Here is a 20,778-nt window from a genome sequence, read left to right as displayed (position 1 = left end):
ATAGCGTATATGGTAAAAACAACTACAAAAATGTAATACCAACAACAACAACAACAAAAATTCTCCAAAAATCTTAGCTGAGATTCATTAGTGAATTTTTCCCTAAATATTGAATCCTGCCCGGCCCAGGCTATACCACCTTTCTCTTTGGACGATGTTCCCTGATATTCCAGAGATAAATTCACAACGTCTCCTGGTCTTTATCTCAAATTTTCCCTGTGAAGCCTGATGAATACTTAGAAACGCTTTTGTAAAAGGGGAAAGTGCTTCCAACAGTCAGTCCAAACGTTTCTGATCTGCCAGGCACACACACTTATCATTATTTGCCCTCCATTAGTATGCCTTTTGTATTCCACACCTGAATTCGTGTATATTTTCCTTAATTTTGGTGTTCAAACGGTCCTAAGATGAAGTGAGCAAAATCACCAGCACAAGCAGAAAGCAAGGGATTGGGGAATTTTTAGGAGGATCAGGTGACATTTGGGGTATGTGTTCCAAGAAAGAAGAGCTGTTGGTCATCCCAGCTACGCAACTTGAGGGTTCTGTTGGAAATGAAGAAAACAAACACACGAACAAAAAAGAGAGAGAGAAAGACTCAAGACTCCCCTAAACACCCAAATGACTTCTCTCAAGCTTTAGCACAAACACCACGGAGATGCTCACCTTTGGAGAAATCTGCCTTCCTGAAATGGTCGCAGCTGCTTGCGGAATGCGACCTCGTCCTGTGAGAGACGGTGATGAAGCAATGACTTACAGAAGGCAGGAAGCCTTGACGTTCCCAGAGGAGTAAGGGGAGGGCTCTTAAAAGTCACAGTGTATCTGCCAGCAACTGTCGGTTATTTGGACCAGCCACCACCAGCTACTGAGAGCTGGCCCTAGAACCACTTCCTCCCCAGGCCTGGCCTCCCCCAGCTGAGCAGAAGGTAACCATGTCTTTGTTATTTCTCCCCAGTATTTTTAAAGACAGCTAGATGCAGAGCCAGCAGGCAGAAGTTGGACCAAGATAGCTGTCTGATGGGGAAGGAAACCAGGTTCACTGAACCAGACTGGGAGATGCCTTATCTAATATTTCCCCCAACTGCCGGGACACACATAAAATGTAAGCCTCATCCTCATTTCCTACTGGAAACTGGAGGTTCACAAAGGCCAAATAATTCGCCCTGGACAATTTCGTAGTGGTAGAGCAGAACTGGGTGTCTCTGCTTCTGCATTCTGCCCAAGAGATGCCAGGACCACTACACGTGGTGTTCAGGCTGTGAACTGCAAGAGAATCACACTTCCAAGGGGATGCATAAAGCCACCCTGCCCCCAGGACACATACACTTGGGAGGAAATGCACCGGCCGGACACTTAGCACAGACACCTGTGTGCACCCATGTTCCTGCAACTCCCGGAGGCCTAACTCCAATTCCCACCTTTGAAATCACACCCATCTCAGGGGATGGTGTTCATGAAGGCCCAGCACCTTCTCCTGGGCACACAGAGAGTGTGCGGGCAGGGGAGAGGGTGTCTGGGCTGCTTCTACAGCAATATGCTAAATACTTTTCCCTTAAGGAATGACAGCCTTTTTAAATTCACACCAAGGCTCTTCATGGGTGAGCAGCATCCCTGACCAGGCTTCCCCTTGGCAGGTCAGCGACCCAGACCGCACCTGAAGCCACCCCTAGGTCACCTCTCACCATTGTCCTCCAGTAGCCAGGGAGTTGGAATCACCTGTTTCCAGAGAAGCAGATTGGCACATCCCGGTCTCTTGTATCCTCTCCTATTCTCACCCAGTCTGTCTTTCTCCACGTTCCACCTGTTCATTAAATGCCTTGGAAGAGAAGGAGGAGCAGAAATTCATGCTCTGGGCTCTGCCTGGAGCTGGCTCCCCACAGCCCGACGTCTGAGGCACCTTCTCTTGCAAGAGGCACTGTGGTCCTCTCTGGCGCACTATCTTTCAGCTCATCCCGCACAGGAGCTGGGAGGCCTCTGCTGCACGCTGACACAAATCCTCTGGCCTAAGTCTACACAACCATCTCTGTCAGGGATTTGGGGCTTGTTTTCTTAATTAAGTGAAAATGCTAACAGGGGAGCCCCAGGAGCTGGCATGGGCTCAGCCTTCAATGCCTGCTAGAGAAAATTCTTGCTTTGAAATCTCGATCTCTCGTGCCCCACTCAGGATGTCAAAACAAACAGGGACACCCGATCATGGGGCATAGGGAACCACAGACTCCGGTTATAGGGCCAGTGACGGGTTTAGCTACCAGACGCTTCAATGCCCGACACCTGACGAGATCTTGCTTTCCCAAAATGGAACAGGTAGACCCTCCAAAGCCCCCGGGTCAGCCTGGGCTCTAGGGGCAAAAGGGGGCAGTCATAGGTGTTTGTGCCAACCCTGTTTCCTGAGTGCCTACTGCCTGGCAGGCTGGAGCTGGCGATGGGGAGGCGGCCGAGATAGCCAAGTCCTGTTGAATCCTGCCTTTGAGGAGATAAAGTTAGAAACAAGTAACTAAAGTGTAGCGTAGGGAGGTCACCCTTGAGGCAAGCAGTACGCGGCAGAGTCACCGAGGAGAGGAAGAACCACTGTTGGTGAGGGTTGAGGGATGGAGGGTCACGGCAGGACACAAAGAGGGAACATCTATCCTGAACAAGGAGTCAGAGTCTGACGAGTAGACAGGATGCACGAGAAGGAGGAGGGCGTTCCGGCAAAGAGCAAAGCTCAGGCAAAGGCCAGGAGGCATGCCATAGAAGAGTATGTTTAAAGAAGGGCAGGCAGTGTGGTGTGGCTGGAGAGTGGGGCTTACGAGGGCAGGAGAAGGACTCAGTAGAGAAGAAGCACCTGGAGATGCAGAAGCGGGGGGCCCGTCCGATTAAGGAGTCAAGCAGGCCGTGGGGAATGTTTTTCAGCAGAGGCTAACTGCATCCCAGGCACAGGTTGCCAAATCTGGCCCCCTGACAGACTTTGTAAAGACAGTTTTATTGGCACACAGCCATGCCCATCCATTTACATATTGTCTAGGTCTTTGGTGCTTGAGCTGAGTGACTGCAACAGATTATGTGGCCCCCACAGCTGAAATACTTCCTCAGGACCTTTACAGAAAACACTTGCCGACTCTTCATGTACAAGACGGAAAAGGGTGGAAAGGGGTCTGGAGACAGAAAGACCAGGATGATTGCTCAGGCTCCAGGTGAGGGACAGTGACCAGAAAATGAAGACACACTAGAGCGTTAATCAGATATACGTGTGACCACAAGGTGCATCACGGCAGGACCCAAACCTCAGCAGGAGGAGAGGAAGAGGAGATGGAAGGGGAAGAAGAGCAGGTCTAGGTCCCGGGTTTCCTGTCTCCAGCCACCTGCTCTGGTGGATTATCCGCCCCACAGGGTACTGCTGGTCACCTAGCCCCATACAAAGGCCCAGGCACCAGGCTGACGTGATGTCCAGCACACCCTGGGTGGTAAGGCCTGAATCACATCCACAGTTCCCTACATCGTGGATCCCACCATGGCCTTCTCACCTAACAGCTGGATACAGGGAGAGGTCAGAAGTTTCTGGAATGACCTGAGGGAGAACACCCCTCTTTAAGAGGATGTCACACGGTGCTCCTAGGAGGCCCTCACTCTCCCTTCCCAGCCTTAGCATAAGTTTTCCAGCTGTGAAGGCCTAGAGAGGAGAAACCATTCACTGGGGCTCAGAGATCTTGTGTCAGAGTGGGGCTCTGGCTCCTATTTGGGGGGCTTTCCTCTTTCCTGACTTGTATGTTCCTCTCTGAGCCTCTGGACTGAGTCCATCCTGATCCTGGAGACCCAGAGGCTGGAAGATCAGAACCCCCAAGCTGCTTCACCCTACGTGAGTTCAGGTCACTGTACCGGAGGAAAGGGGGATGTGGAACCATGTTATCTTGGGACACCTGTACTGTACCTCTCCCTTCTTGCAGCAGAATCGATGTAGGTTTTCTTAATCTTTGATACTTTGGGCCTTCCAAGCACACAATGTAGAACCCAGTTTAAGAAACAAAGCATTAAAAGTTAAACACTATCATTTTCGGAAACCACTTGCACAGAAACATAAACTCGGGGACTAAAAATCTCATGCCAGTGGTAAGTTATATGATGGCCATTTAGAATGAATGCATTCGATTTTTAGATTATTATTAAAATGAAAATAAAATGCAACATTTCTTAAGTAAAAGAAGGTCCTCAAGCACAGTTCTTAACACACTCCCTCAAGGGTCTGTGGGCCCGTTTGAAAGACTCTGCGTGGGGCTGAGGATCCAGACTGTGGAGTTAGGTGGGCTGCGCCTTCCCCAGTCTACGCCCAGCCTTGTTGTCAATGCCCATGGTTGGCACATAGTAGACCTTTAGCTCAATTTTGTCGAACAAACGAATGAATACAGGATTGAATGAAGAAGTTCGAACTTGGATCTGCAATTTACCAGCTCTGTGCCCTCAGGCAAGGTCCTTAACTTCTCTGCGCCTCAATTTCTTCATCTCTTAAATCTCCAAAATTATTCATGACTCAAAGAATTACTGGGAGAATTAAATGAGATGGTACCCATCAAGCCCTTGGCACAGTAACTGGCACATTCAAGGTACAGAGTAAATGGTGGTTATTATTATTACTTTTCAAGGATGGCTTTAATCCCATAGCCAAAGAGCTTTCCAGATCTTCATACTCTCGCAATTCCATTATGGCATCTTTGTTTCAGGAAGCCACCAGCACAGAGCCCCACACAACTGAGGTCACAGGAAAGAGCTGTTGGAGCAGAATTTAGCAGAGAGCTTCTCTGACTGGGAACTCGCAGCCTCAGAGAAACGCAGGAGCTGAGGCTACTCCTATCTCCAGCCTTCTCAGGGGGAGGTTACCTCTCAGGCCTATGCCCAGCCCCGCCAACTGCACTTGGACCTCCCGGGCAGAGAGCTCACCTGTGCCCATGCCACAAGATACAGGGCTGGGAGACCACTTGCTCTGCAGAAGGTGAGGGTGCCAGCTCAGCCCCATTCCGCCTGCTGCACAGATCTCTGCCCCCAGTGCTTCTCACGCTGAGCTGGAGGCAGCGTGGGCCTCTCCGCAACGCCTTGTTCCCAGGCTTAGGAACAACAGGCTCCCCATTCTTCCCTGCCCTTGGCAGACCTGCCTCCTCCCACTATGGCACTGCCCACTGCGGCTCACAGGCAGCTGCCCCAGTCCAAGGGGCCAACACAGACCTCTCAGAGGCCTGAGGAACAAGCCCAGGGCCTGGTCTGCCCCTCACCCCAGGAGGAAGAGGAATTGGCCTGAGTCCCCTGCTGAGACACAGCAGCAGGGTCACCCACTGCACCCTCAGGCTTCAAATGTCATTTGGCCTCGGCATCTTTGCATACAGACCTCACTGCCCACACTTTGTTTTCCCCAAATAAGAGAGAAATCTGACATCTGCCCCTCCCTGATCTTCACCCCTTGGGCCAGGCTCCAGATATTTCCAGATGTCAACCCTCAGCTCCCTGCCTCAAGGGTGACAACCCCTGAGAGAAGGGGGCCAAGGGTGTATCCCCAAGTCTCACCACCCACTGGGACTCCCAGCCCCACCTCCTTCCCACAATTGCCCATCAGATTCTGAATGAAATGTTGCCATTTGCAACAACATGGATGGACCTAGAGGGTGTTATGCTCAGTGAAATAACTGGGACCGAGTAAGACAAATACTATATAATTTCACTTATATGTGGAATCTAAGAAACAAAACAAACATTTGTACAGACAAAACAAAAAGGAAACAGAGTCACAGAACAAACTGATGGTTGCCAGGGGGAAGGGGAGTTGGGAGGGTGGATGGAAAAGGTGAAGGGGAACAAGAGGTCCAAACTTCCAGTCCCGGGGATAAAACAGTCACGGGGATGTAGTGTACAGCACAGGGAAAACAGTCAACACGGTCATAACTTTGCATGGTGATAGATGGTTCCCAGACGTATCGTGGGGATCACATCATGTGGTACATAAATGTTGAATCACTGTGTTGTGCACCTGAAGCTAATAAAATATTGTATGTCAACTATACTTCAATAAAAAAAAAATTCCATCTGGCAAGACTCAACCCCAAATCTGCAATCCACAATCCAAGGAGGAGGAAGCACCGTGGGTTTCTGTCACTTACCAAGTTTACCCAGCTATTTCCAACTTTCTGTTCAGGGATCCTGAGCTCAGGCCTTAAGAATGATCCTCCTATGCCCCAGAGCCAGGGCTGGGGGGATAGGAGCCCAGGGTCTCAATGGGGAGGCTACAGACAGGACAGGGAGCCCTTCCCAGGGCATGAATTCCCGGGGGGATGTACACTGGATTCTAAGCAGCACCCTTCTCAGAGGCTCCAGCACTCAGGTCCAGCTCAGGAGGGTCCCATCTGCAGCCCACAGGGGCACCGTGCAGGGGTGGCAGGGCCCTCCGTGGAGTAGCCAAGTATGGGGCCGCCTTTCTCTTTTATTTTTATTAAATTATTTATTTTTTTCAGTTACAGTTGACGTGCAATATTATTTTGTATTAGTTTCAGGTGTACAGCATAGTGGTTAGACATTTATATAATTTAGGCAGTGATTTGCCATCCCCGCCCCCATTAGTCTAGTACCCACCTGGCACCATCCATAGTTGTTGCAGCCTGTCTTAAAGGGACAGCCTGCACTGAGAGCTCATGGACAGGAAGGAGGGAGCAAGAATGAGCCAGCCTTCTTCAGGGACAAGCTCTGGCATAAGCTCCAGGGCCTGGACTCACCCAGAGAGCAGGACAATAACCAACAACAAATATTAATCACTTACAGTGTACTTTGCAACTTATTTGGTCCCCACATTTTAGGACGTAGGTATTGTTGTTGTTGTTCCTATTTTATAGATGAAGAAACTGAGGCATAGAGAAAGGAAACTGCCAAGGTCTCACAGGTAATGAATCAAAACATTAGGATTTAACATAAATTGTCCCACTAGAGCACAACCAGGAAGGGAACCTCACTATATCAAACTACAATTGCCGACGGAGCACCTACCAGGGTCAGGTTCATGCCCTGGGAAAAGCATCACACAACACAAGGGGTCTGCCCTCAAAATGCTCACTGCAAGGAATTATCCAAATGCTAAATACCTAGAGGGTGGTATTACCTGTGCTTGTTTTTTATTTTTTATTTTTATCTCTACCGTTTTCTGTATTTTCCACACTTTCTGAAATAAGCAGTTATTCCTTTTATAAAGAGAAAAAATAAAGATTCCAATTTGAATATTTCAAATGACCCAGACGGGAGCAGGAAGATGAATGCACTCTACACGTAAGTTCCAACAGGAAGGAGAGTAACAAACAAGAGAGTAACAAAACTAACAGGACAGTGCAACAATACTCTGATTAAATTTATTTAAGTTTTGCCTATTATGAATCTACAGGCAGGTTTTCAATAAAATGAAAGCAATAGCTTTTTCTTTCAGTCAAAACTGAAATAAAAAGTTGTCTAAAACCTAATAATTAAAACAACTCAGTTAAGACTCAACTCCTCTTCTGTTATTCCAGACCCTTCATAATTTGCTCACCACCCAGTTTGCAGCTTCCCTTCACTTTGTCCCACCCACCCCACCTGGCAGCCAGGCCAGCCTTCCAGAGGTTTCCCTAAGCCTATTCAGCACGCTGACATTTGCTCACACAGTGCCGCCTGCCTGGAATGCCCTTTTCTTCTTCCGATGAAGTCACTGATATCCTTCAAGACCTGGCTTGTCACTGCTCCTATGGAGCCTTCTGCTCCCACAGGCAGAATTGATCGCTCCCTGCTCTGAGCTCCCACAATCTTTGCCCATCCAGAGCACGCTATCTGAGCTGCCATCACACTGCCTGCGAATTAATTTAGTCTTTGTTCACTTTTCTATCCCTAGCACCAAACTATCTGTGGAACAAGGCAACACATGATAACAACAATTATTGCTTGAAGAGCCTCTATAGTTTTCCAGGTACTTCTTCCTACAATATCTCCTTTGAGCTTCAAAACAACTGGTTGGGTGGGTATTAGAACTGTCAAATGGGAATATGGAGGAAACAAGTAATGCTTGAGGTCCTTGAAATTCTGCCCTTTGGAGATGCGGTTTGCCCAGATGACCTGGAAGGGCAGGTCTAGCTGCCTGACCTGTCTCAGCGAGGCCAGACTCTTTCCATCTCACGCCCCTGCCCTCTCCGCATGCCTCCCAGTGTTCCGTCCCAACATACCCTTGCCCTGGGTTCCCCCGTCAGACAGGCAGGGTGTCGCCACAGGGTCAGAGGGCACAGAGATGATACTTCCCAGCTGGTGTGTAGTATGCATTCTCCCTGGGCTAGCGAATGCAGCACGGCCAAGGCGCTAATGAGACCAGTTTACAGTGAGAACCCAGAACAATCCTGCCGGCTTCATGGAGGAAAACTTTGTCACACAGCCCTGGCTGTACCCACCAGACAGCCAGTCCACAAACTCTGGCACTGGGGGTCACGGGGAGAGGTGTGGACCAAAGGTGCACAGAACGTTAGAGCCAGAAGGAAATTTAGAGTTCCCATTGCTCAAGCCCCCTCTGGACAGCCAGGAAAATCGGGCCCAGACGGGAGAGGGACGTGTCAGAATTACAGAGTGACATGGTGACCAAGTGAGGGCTGACACCTGAGCCCTTTCTGATCCAAGCAAGAAAAATGAAACGTGAAGGGTTTGTACTAAAAGGAAGTCACCAAGGCCAAATTATTTTGCAGGACATTCTTCAAGTACACAACATACAAATGATTCTTGAATGCAACACCACACGCGGAAAACACTTAATAAAGAAAACAGTAAAGACAAAACAGAGGAAGGTTTTTAGTGAAACTGGCGGCCAAGCCATTTCATAACCCACTCCTTCCATAACCTCTCCTATGAGCAAAGGGGGCGTGAGGGTCTAAGTCTAAAACTATTTCTGCCTTGAACACCAGAATGCATTCAAATGGAGATACCACAGACTGATATTTCGTCCGTTTACAGTTGTGATAGTTATTGGTGCCTGGTCATATACTGTTGGTTCCCAATCCTCCACTCTAAGCATAGAGCAGATTGTACTTCCTGGCCGCTTGTATTTGTGTGGGGCCACGTGACTAATTCTGGCCCATGAGCTGAGAGTAGAAGCTGAGTGTTGTGATGCTTAATTTAAACGTCACGTTGGCTAGGCCATCGTACCAGATATTTAGTCAAACACCCGTCTAGATGTCACTGCACTGACGGTATTTTTTAGATGAGATAAACATTTAAGTTAGTGGACTTTGAGTAAAGCAGATTCTCCTCCATAATGTGAGTGGACCTCATCGAGTCATTTAAAGGATATAAAGAAAATAGTGAAGGCCCTCAAGGAGGAGGGAAGTCTGCCTCCAGACTGCTTTTGGACTCGAGCTGTAAAATCCACTCTTCCCAGAGTCTCTAGCCTGCTGGGCTGCCCTGCAGATTTTGAGCTTCCCAGCTCCCACAATCAAGTGAGCCAATTTCTCAAAATAAATCTAGATAGATAGATAGGGAGATAGATAGGAAGGAAAGAGGAAAAGAGGGAGGGAGGAGGGAGGGAAGGGGGGACAGAGGAAAACAGACATCCGATAGGTTCTGTTTCCCTGGAGAACCAGGACAATACAGATGTACTTAGGGGTCTAGAGCATTAAATTGGCAGGACCCCTTGGCACAGCAATCGTCAACATTGAAGGAGTGTCCGTTCTGCCAGCCTAGGTCCCTGAGCGCCTATCATGAGCAGAGGCTCTCTGTTGATCCATTACAAGTAGCATGAGTCAGAAATAACCTGTCGTTTTAAGTCACTGAAATTTGCGGGTTGTGTGTTATCACAGCACAATCTAACTCATACTGACTCAAGCATTGGCTGCTTGTCTTAGGTTTGAGATGCTGGAGTGTGAGGAGAGAGATCCAACACAGTAATGGAACCATAAAAGGATTTTGGTCTTGGCTGACAACTGAGTCCCAGACACATGGCTCTTCCTCCAGCTGCCCAGCTTCCCTCCTGTCTATTTTGGGATCCTGGGACATCTTAACTCAGAAGCCAAACACAGTTGTGTAAATGCATCAAAGGTACAATCTCAGTGGTGAAAGAAACTTCCCTAGAAAATGTTCAGAGTTCCGCTGAGGAATCTGACCCTGGGCCTGGAATGGGAAAGTCTCCAAAGAACAAAAGTTTCCACTACGGCAACAAGAATGTTAAACACGATTAAAAAAAAAAAAAAAAAATTCTCAGTAAGAAAAATGAGACCATGAGTATTTATAAGCCAAAACCCAAAGGCCATTCCCTGATTCCTGTGAGGTTTCCTGCTGGAAGGGGAGAGTCGAGCAGTTGAGAGCGGGTACTACTAGAAAGGGAGCAGGATGTCCTTGGCTCACGTGCAGATGGGTGAAGTGTGGAACCTTTGAGGAAATGCAATTACAAAGTACTGGTGGTTCTCCTTAGGGATAAACAGGGGCCCAGAGGCTGCTGGGACTCTGCATCTTTCTTCTCAATGGATAAATCCAGACCCCTGACCTGCAATACTCTACAGAAATAAACTCTGGGACCAACTAAGTGGTAATGGACTGAAACTAATACCGGAAGAATTTAGCTTTGGCCATTGGCTCTCCACCTGGGGCATTTCCTGGGACATCTGGCAACATTTTTGGTTGTTACGACCAGGGAATGTTACAGGCATTTAATGGGTAGAGACCTGGGATGCTCTTAAATATCCTGTAATGCACAGGACAGCACCTCCATCCCCAACAGAGAATTATCCAGGCTAGTACCAAGGCTGACAACTCTGGCTGAGATTGAATCCCCTTTATGAGGGTGTGAAGGATTAGAACAAAAAGCAGGAAGAACATGTGTGGAACAACATGCTCCAACGGGGAAAAGATATGGACATATAAATCTAGATTAACAGTCATATACATATATAGATAAGTGCAAAATGACTCTACCACTAAAGCATTCTAAGAGGTAGCAGAGTTCACATTGGTAGGGAAACAAATTTCATTGTTACTCTCTCCCCCCGATGAGGGAGGAAGCCAGCAGGAGCACCCCCGAAGTAGAAGGTCCCTTATTTAGAGGTTGTCTTTAGATTTGCAAAGTGAGACAAGGAGTAAAGTTTAGGAGTGAGACTGGAGAACAAAGACAGCTGAACTACCGGACATAATAAAGAGGAGGAATTCCTTGTCTGAGTTGCTGGTGAGAACCAAAAAGCTTGGGAAGAAGGCCAAACAACCTGACTCTGGCCAAATAATCAATCTTTTTTAGAACAAGGTTGTCCAATATTCAATTTCAAATTGTTTGCGTTGTTGTGATATAAACACCATTGGTCTCCTCAAACCTCCTTCAAGTTTACCATGTTCACAAAGCCCCTGGATAAATGGTGTGTGTGTGTGTGTGTGAGTGTGTGTGTGTGTGTGTGTGTAAGTAAATCAGGGTGTGGGCATTGAATTCCACATGGGTCAGCACAGTGCAAAAAAAGAGTCCACTTGCATGAAACCAGTAATAAGAGTTAACATTTATTGCAGCCCTACTAAGTGCCAGGCACTGATCAAATACTTGCCATGCAATCTTACCAAATGATCCCAGTTGCCCGATAGGGGATACCACTGCTATCCCATAGTAGGGCTAAGAGGTCTGAGGCAGAGGGAATTTCAGCCCCTCACTCAGGGATTACAATGAGTCAAGGTATAGGCAGAATTCAAATCCAATTCAAATTCAAATCCTAGTTTTTGAGAGTCCACGTCCTTAACTTTGGGGCCGCCCTGCTTGTGACCAGAGATAATTAATAATCTTAACTAATTGGATAGAAATAGTAACTCAGAGCTAGAGGTGACAGGAAAAATAGAAGCCATCACCTGGTACTTCGAAATCTCTAGACCAGTAATTCTCAAACTTTAGTGTGGCCAGAATCACCAGGTGGGCTTGATAAAGTACGACAGCTGGGCTGGACTCCCAGCCTTTGATTTAGTGGCTCTGGGGTGGGTGGGGCGCAAAGATTTACATTTCTAGCAAGTTCCAGGTGATCCCAATTCTGCTGGTTCAGGACCATTCTTTGAGAACCCACTGCTCTTTTAGAGGGATATGGGGCTTCCTGTGCTTGGGGGGGGCTGATTCCGCTAATTTATTCTGAATTTCAAAGACAAGGCTCCTCAGGTGACATGTGGTCACAGTACCAACTACTGCTGTAGCTGGGAATTAGAGAAGGCTAATACTGAAGAGAATGGAGAAGGGAAGGGACAAGTACTAAGTGCAATTCAACCTGGAAAACTTCCTGAAGGAAGAGCCACGTGGTGAGAAGTGACACTGGGATTACTGATTTGATGTATACTCCTTCCAGAGAGCAGGGCGCGGGCATTCAAGTTCCCTCCCTAGAGGAAACACGATTAATCCAGATGACCTGTCCTCTCTGGGCCATGTGAGAGGGTACCCCCTTGTTCTTTGGTGACTCCAACCAGAAAGTCTCAGCAAAACATGAGTAACCAGGAGACACCCTCTTTCTCGCAATGGGAAGCTGTGCAAGACAGTGGTTAGAAGAAGGGGAACAAGTTCCCATTGCAGCTCTGCTGCTGTGTAGTGTGGACCTTGCTTCAAGGTTTTTAACTATTCTAAACCTTAGTTTCCAAATCTATAAAATGGAGCAACTAACAACCTGAAACTCAGCATTGTAAAAGCCGACGCTGTAATGGCATTAGAGCTATTATCTATGGCCAGGGAACCCAAGTCTCTGTCAGAGGCATGGATTTGCTTTGTTGCTGCTCACAGCCCGTGCAGGAGTCAGGAGGTTGAACTTGAGATCCTGGTTACCCTCCATCATTTAAAAGATCTTCCATCACGCTGGGTATCCTCCAGTGTTTTAGGGTTCTTCCCCCACTTCTGAGCTTTCTCTCTACCAAACCATGCTCAGTGACCCCTTTCCATACCTAGCTTGAAAATTCTCTGATTTACACAGTTGGTAACACGAAGGAAAGAGACAAAATCAGAATACAGAACTGTCCAACATCTGCACATGCAATATGTACTCAACCCTGCTTTAAAAATGCATGCAGAGAGAGAAGACTGGAATAAGAATTACCAGATGTTAACTGAACTGGGACGGCAAGTTCCCCAAGTGTGGTTTGTGGCCAGCTGGCAAGTTGGGGGGCAGGGGTGTAAGGACAGAAAGACCCAAGACCCTTTCAGTTCCCCAGTGATGGGCTTATAGGCTAATTTTATTTTGTTCTTTCTGCTTCTATGTATTTTCTATATTTTCTATAATAATTTCTTTTACAATTAAGGAGGGAAACTTGTTTTATTTAAACTCCATATTCTTCCAAAGCTTTTCTGGATTATAACCCACTCCATACCTCTCTGCGTCTTGGCTCTTGCCCTGTTTCTAACCTGGAGTCGCATGAATAGCCACGAGTGGCTGCTGTCTCAGTGTCCTTGAGCAGACATCCTATGCTATGACCTGAGACTCTCTGGTAGGTGGAGCTGCCCTAAAGTGGGAGAAGACATTTCCTGCCACAGAAAAGCAGCCAGGCTCATTGCCTGCCATTCCTGATCCTGGGACCCACTGCCACCCCAGAAAAGTCACTAGAGGGTTCTTCATGAAATGAGTGGTTCATGCCAGGAGGCAAGGAAGTTCACAGAAAGTGACCCGCAGGTGAGACCTGTACACACACACACACACACACACACACACACACACACACCCGTCTGCTTCCTTTTCCCTTCTATATCCGGAGGAAAAGGTCATCCAGTTAGCCTCAGATGAACTGGGAGGCAAACTCCCCAGTGTGGTTTACGACGGGGTATGTAGCTGGGGTGGGGGGTTTCAGGGAGAGCCAATCCGCTTCCATCAAGCTCTGAAATCCACACTTATTTTCCTGGACGGGACGAAGACTCCCATTTCCCAATGTGAGGAATCTCTCTCGGTGACACACACTGTCCCCAAGAATCCTTGACGTTTCAATAAGAATTCTTGTATATTTGGGATTCTTGGACACAGGACAAAGACTAATGAATGGCTGGCTCTACCCTAGGTTTGGAAACCCTCTAGAACTCACAGGAGGAGAAAGGTGGAAATAGAGGGTATGGGTATATTCTCAGCAAAAAGGATGGCACAGGCCTGAGATATAGGATCACAATGTCAAGCTACAGGCACTGCAGGAGCTCCCACAGACCCCCACCTCAGAAGCCCCCTTCCACTCTGTGACTAGAAGGCTGATGCAGGCACGGAGGGGAGGTGGGGATATTGAAAAACGCTTGCTGAGGCTAGAGAGTTGTAACACAGTGGAAGGTAGGCAGTAGGTTGTTCAGGTCATCACAAAGGGAGATGTCTGCGATGTGTCGGGGGCAGTACAAGGAAGAGGGGTCTTGGAGTCAGGCACACCTTATTTGGAATGGTCTCTGTGCCTCTAACTAGCTATGCGACTTCAGGCAGGGTGCCTAAACTCTCAGAACCTCCGTTTTCTCTTCTGTAAAATGGGTTGACACCCACTTTGCAGGTCTATTATGAGAATGAGATGGGTTGGAGTGTGCAAGTGCTTAGTTCAGTGCCTGGCACACAGTAGGCCTTCAGCAGATGACAGGTATTATTTGGCAAGTTTGAAGAGTAAAAGTGTATAAAGCCCTCTGTGTAGCGGGCCAGCTCTAGGAGGTCTGCCAGCCCTGGGGATGGCCGGGCAGTGAGAAGACACAGCTCTGTGGGGAAAATGGGAGCCAAGTTTAAGCTCCTTCCTTCTTATGCTCCTCAGGGGCCTTCATATGCTCTGGCAGGTTTGAGCCACGCCGCGCTACCCTAAGCCCCAGCTACAGAGCCTCTGCAGCGTCAGCTGCTTAAATCCAAAATGTGAATGTGTGAGCTCCAGACCACCAGAATAAAATGGTAGAGGGTCTACATTGGGTGCCTCTGTCTCCTCAGCTTAACACAAACAGGAAGCATACTGACCTCTCAATAAAGACCAGGCAACCCACCCCAACCTTGCTGTCTACAGAACTCTATGAGTTCTTAAGCCATCCTGGAGAAAGCAGGGACCTGAGTTACTGCCACCTCCACCTCCCCACACACCCCGGCCGAGAGCTCCAGTAACCTGGGCAAACAGACCGGGCCCCCAGGGTGTTCTCAGTCTAACGGAGCAGGCAAAACACAGACATAAAAGACGTACGAAGACAGAAAAACAAGGGGGAAAGAAAATAGTTTTCTTTCAAAGGAGCTCATATATGCAGAAGGCGCAGGAGGTGATCCAAGGAATCCACATTCCACAAGGTTAATCCACCACTTTCGAGGAGAGTGGTAATGGATGAGGCCGCCACTTACTGTCACCCACAAGCTCTCCCCAAAAGTCCCCTCTCAGACCCTGTGGCCTGACTGATGGAGAACAGGCACTTTTGCCTGAAATAGTAAATTTACATAACCTCCCCATCGGAGCGATGCTGAGTGCGGCTCTAGTTACAACAACAGGGTTTAAGAACCGGAGAGTTTGCAATGGCAAAGCAGAGGGGAAAAACAAAACAAAATCCACATGAGGTTTTAATTTTCCTTAGCCACGTGAGAATGGCCCTGTAGATCCAGCTATAAATACCCAGCTGCCATTGCCACAGATGGAAAAATCACACACACACACACACACACACACACAGACACCCCACATGACAAGTCCCTTCAAACAGTCCGTGGGCTTAAGAGTGCAAATCAATGTTTCTAAGAATATCTGCCTTATAAGATACAGTGCTAGACTCCCCTTGCTGAGTGTCTTGTGCTGAGGCCTCCTCCGACATGTGTGAGAGCACTTGGAAAGCTGTCCCACAGCCATCACCACGGTGGAATGTGGAGCTGTCCCCACAACCCCCAGGCCAAGTCGAAGCCCACCAGGGTCCACAAACAGGACTGAGGGAAAGGGTTTCAGACCGAATCCCTCAGGAGGAAGCAAAGAGCTCCCTGCCTGACCTAGGACACCTTAGACTGGGACCCTGGAAGCAGAACCTGAGACAGATTTGCATATATGTCACTTACGGAGACTGTGCTCTTAGGGGAAACCAGGAAGGGAATGGGGGAAAGAAGAGAGGGCAGACAGGGACCTGGCAAGAATGTGGTTTCAGGAGAGGTCTCGCTTCAGCCCAATCTTTGTGAGCTCTGGAGAGGGAACTGCACTGCCACAAGGGCCCCACTTGGGGCAGGACAGGAGGGTGGGTGAGCATGACACAAGTCCAGGCACCTCTGGGCGAGAGCATTCAATAGCCCAAGGGCAGTCCACACAGGTGCCAGCCATTCGCTGGAGCACCCACAACAGCTGGGGGACCCGCACAGGGTCTGCGAGCCCAGGGCCTTGTTGCTTAGAATTTTGTTTGTTTTTATTTTCTTTTGCATGGGATGCTTTTAGAATCGACCTGCTGAAGCGAGGAGCAAAGCTTTGATCGATGTGGCACAAGCTGTGAATTGCCCACCTACGATCTCTTCTGTCCTTCTGCCTGACGAGTAGGTCCCTGCTTTTGTTGGAGACAACAATGAGCCCAATTACAATTTTTTCAGCTTCCCCCTAGACACTGCTGCAGTTTGAGTCTCTACTTAACACAGTTTGGGTCCGTTTCTGGAGAGGCTTCCAGAAAAGCTTGTTAAATAGAGAAGAATTAGTTGGCATCTCCATTTTGTGCTTTGTCCTTCTCTTTCTTCCTGCCTGGAATGCAGATGTGAAGCTAGAGGTGAGGCAGCCATCGTGTAACCATGAGGCAACGAGCACAAAAACAAGCGTTTGTCTCATTCTAGGGAAGGCTGAAATCCAGAGAGAGGGGGAGCGGGGCCCCTGCTGGCACTCTGGTGCCACTCTGCCAACTCTGGACTGCATCTGCTGGACTGGTTATGTAGGAAAAATAAAGACCCCTAGTTGGTACAGCCATTCTAGTAGGGTTTCTGTACAGTGTAGCTGAGCACAAATTCTAACTGACATATGCCCTGAAAGCACTAGTTCTGTGCGGTGTCCCAAGGAAAAATTCCTCTTTAGATACATAGACGACTAATTTAAACAACGGGAACCTAGTTGGTTGGTTGGTATTTGTTGTTGTTGTTTTTTTTTTGTTTTAGTTTGTTTTTTACTGCACTGCTCTTCTGAGTACTGTGGCTCCGTGGGGCTAAGCGTTGGGGTGATGGAAGAGCATTGCTTAAATTTCTTTAACCACGGAATTTTTTTTCCCTAGGGCCATTGTGAGAACCTGGTGTTTTATCAAATGAAGTTTGGGAAATGCTAGACTAGATGACCTCTTCAGATTTCTTAACTCCCTAACATTTCATGATTCCCACCTAAAGGGCACCAAGCAGATGACAAACAGCCTTAGCATTCACCCTTAATGGGACATGAGTGTGAGTCAGAGAACTGAGGCCTGTGACGTTGGATGGAAAAGGGCAATGATAAATTACAAGATTTGGGGGTAGCCGGTTAGCTCGGTTAGAGCGCGGTGCTCTTAACACCAAGATTGCCGGTTCGATCCCCACATGGGCCACTGTGAGCTGCACCCTCCACAACTAGAGTGAAACAACTACTTGACTTGGAGCTGATGGGTCCTGGAAAAACACACTTAAAATAAACAAAAAGTTTAAAAAAAAAAAAAAAAGACTCAAGGAAGTGCCGGAATTCTGGAGTGCTCACTCCTCTTTCCAAGTGGTGATTGGCATTCAGGAATATTAGTGATGTTGATAACAGCCAACATTTAGTGAGCCTTGACTATGTGCTAGGCACTGTGTTTCCATAGACGATACCTTGCAAAAATGAAAAATATACCTTTAGTATGCCCATTTTACAGATGAGGAACCTAAAGCCTGTTGAGAGATGTCAGAAGTTTATCCAAGGTCACACAGTGACCATGTGATAGAACAGGTCATTTCTACCCCCAGTGCTTGCCAACTTCAATGGCTCCATTCCTCCACCCTTCTTTGCCAAGTACACATATTGTTTGTACGTTGTGAACTTTCCCTTGATATATTGCTTTGCAGGTGTCCCTTATTTTGGGTGTGTGCATCCCAATTCATAGACTGGATCAACTGGGAATTCTCAAGGGCAGGCCCTGTACCCCTGTAGTGTGGATTTGTTATTTTCTCCTTTCTCTGTACTTTGCCACAGTGTTTAGAGACCATGTCTCCACAACACAGCACACTCAGTCACAGCTGCCTCTCTGACATTTATCCCAGCCTTCACAGGAGGTGAGATGTGCTCAGGTAAGCCTCAGGGGAGGGTAATGAGTGATGTGGATAAAAGTGGAGCTGGGAGGAAAGCTCTGGGAAGCTTAGTTCCAGCTAACGGTATCCTCAGCTTCACACGCTTACCTATCAGGGCACTTAAGACCAATGTCATGTGTGTCACTTGGCTTGGGCTCGGACCAGGGCTCAAATCCTCAACCTGGCACCTGAGACCACCAAGCTCAATCTCTTTAAGGTAGACACATCCATTCTCTGGACTGCAGAGTATTTCGAGCATGATAAATAGCCAATTCTCATGTCACATGCAAAACATCTTCCTTTTCGAAGCATTGAACAAAGTACCCGACCCGTGACCGTGAATGTCAGTTTCTTTCCCTCCCAGACCCCCTTCCTGGCTTATCCACCTAAGATTCCTGGAGTCAACCAGTCCACAGACAGAGACCAAATTGCCCCAAGCTATTACAGTTTGAATCAAAGGGGACTCCTTATTAAGCCTGGTCTGTCCAGGTACATGATGAACGCATATAGAAATATATCAGGTGCTGAACAAACTCTGCTGGCCCCTCCACTACCTCTCCCTGCCCTTCCCTGCATGCTTCTGCCCAGGGCACTGACCTCTCTAAGATGCGTCGCCCACATTCCTGGGTTTCGGTGCCCAGTGGGAAGCAACAGCAGGTGGCCAGGACATGGAAGGAGAGAGACCTCAGGGTGTTTATTCCCCCATTCCCTCTCTGCTGAGCCGTGGCTGTGTTCCTCTAGGGCCACAGCTCCTGCCAAGCGGTACCACCTCCTCCAGCTGGCACAGCGCTCTGATAACGCCATCCCTCCCCTTGCCCCTTCAGGTGGAGGAGTGTTAACAGCTTCCTGCTGTTGCTCATCTCTGGGTGTCTCACCATCTCCTCTAGTCCCTTATCTCTCTGCAGAGTCCTCTCGTTTACATTCTTACCACTTAAACCCTTTCGGGAGTGCCAACCGTTTCCTGCCCAGAGCGTGACTGACACAGACTGCAATGTACATTCTCAGAACAACCATATACCCAGAATTTGCTCCCCAAAGTCCCAATTTCATGTGCTCTCCTTCCTTTTAATTCAGGTGAATTATACGATACACAAATAAGCAGGAGGCAGAGAGGAATGGCATCCCCCAGCTTTCGTCCCCAGTGCGAGCACCATGCTGGCCAGAGAAGGGGCTCACTGAGGTTCATGAGCTCGTCCAGGACAGAGGCTGACAACAGAGAACAGGGCACTCAAGGCCAACACAGTGTGTGTCACTTGGATTGGGCTGGGACCAGCTGCCAAGGGAGAAGGGGCTGCACTAAAGAGTAAGGCACACGAAAGAGCTGAATCGACTGCATTTCAATAAGCACCCACCGAAGAAGTCAGCATGGCTACGCTGAACAGTAAAAGCAAGTGGTAGGCAATTTCCCACTCCAGAGCAGGATGTTTGCAAGAGGAATAAAGTGGTAGCCTTATTGATGAAAGTCAGAAGGATGGAGACCCTCACTGAAACCGGGCGGTTATGGTGGGAGAGGGGAATTCTTTCACGCTGGGGCAATGAGAAATACGTGAGACTGTTGGTCCCATGTCCTTATTAAAAGGATGTCAGGATAATGGCTGTGGTCGCTTGCCAGCACTAGCAAGAAATCCCAGTGATTCCCAAGAAAGGGATGGAATGAAAGAAGGCCCTGGCAACTGGCTACACAGAGAATGAGCCAGCGAGTTGCTTTTTGGTTTCTATTACCATGACCCTATCTTGCATCTGCCCCCGTGTATCAAAATAGGATCCCAATAAATCCACAAATCATAAAAAAAAGAGGTCAAGATTTTTACTTCAGAAACAGTGATTACCACGTGCATACGGGGTCCCGTGTACACGTTTGGAGAACAGTGTAGCCCACTGGAGAACGGTCACATCAACCTACAACTCCCCATATGGACCTGGAGCAAAGGGGCACGGCTTCATATTCAGCCTTCGGCTTGCCTATGTGCCAATGGGCAAAGGAGAGTGGTTGAGAGTTTGTGCCCATTTGAAACTATTAATTTTTTTTTCTTTATTTGTTTGTCTTGTTCCTTTGTCGCTTTCAGTTTTATCTCCCACATATGAGTGAAGTCATATGATTCTCGACTTTCCCTGTCTGACTTATTTCGCGTCACATAATAATCTCAAGATCTATCCATGTTGTCGCAAATGGCACTCATAGACATAGACAATAGTTTGGTGGTTACCATAGGGTAAGTGGGGGAGGGGAGAGAGCAGAAGAGGGTGAAGGGGGTCAAATATATGGTGATGGAAGGAGAACTGACTCTGGGTGAACACACAATGTGATATATAGATGATGTATTATAGAATTGTGCACTTGAAACCTATGCAATTTTACTAACCATTGTCACCCCAATCAACTATAATTTAAAAATAAATAAATAAAAATAAAACTATTAAAGTTTTTAAACTAAAAATATTTTAGCTAGCTAAACATATAGACAATAAAATAAACATTTTTGTATCCATCACTGGGTATAAGAAATAAAATATCACAGATATAAATAGAGCCCTGGGTGCCCCTCCCTGGTCTTCCTTCCTGCCTTCCCTACAGGAACCTACTTCTCTGAATTTAGTGGTTATTCCAAACATGTTTTTATATTTT

The 20,778-nt window shown here is 47.8% G+C and overlaps 1 protein-coding gene across 2 annotated transcripts in view; it reads right to left on the bottom strand.

Annotated features, from left to right (window-relative positions):
* DAAM2 (dishevelled associated activator of morphogenesis 2) overlaps positions 1-20,778 on the bottom strand; it is a 104,456-nt gene that overhangs the window by 69,393 nt on the left and 14,285 nt on the right. Inside the window, exon 1 of one of the 2 annotated variants that reach the window (XM_033102412.1) lies at positions 664-777. The exons of the other annotated variant lie outside the window; for it this stretch is intronic. The gene's annotated coding sequence lies outside the window, so the exon portion shown is untranslated. Of the gene's footprint in view, positions 1-663; positions 778-20,778 lie in introns of those variants that run through there. 2 annotated transcript variants of the gene reach the window in all.

This window comes from Rhinolophus ferrumequinum, chromosome 3, assembly GCF_004115265.2.
Source record: "Rhinolophus ferrumequinum isolate MPI-CBG mRhiFer1 chromosome 3, mRhiFer1_v1.p, whole genome shotgun sequence".
Lineage (NCBI taxonomy): Eukaryota > Metazoa > Chordata > Mammalia > Chiroptera > Rhinolophidae > Rhinolophus > Rhinolophus ferrumequinum.
This window is presented reverse-complemented; position numbering and strand designations above follow the sequence as displayed.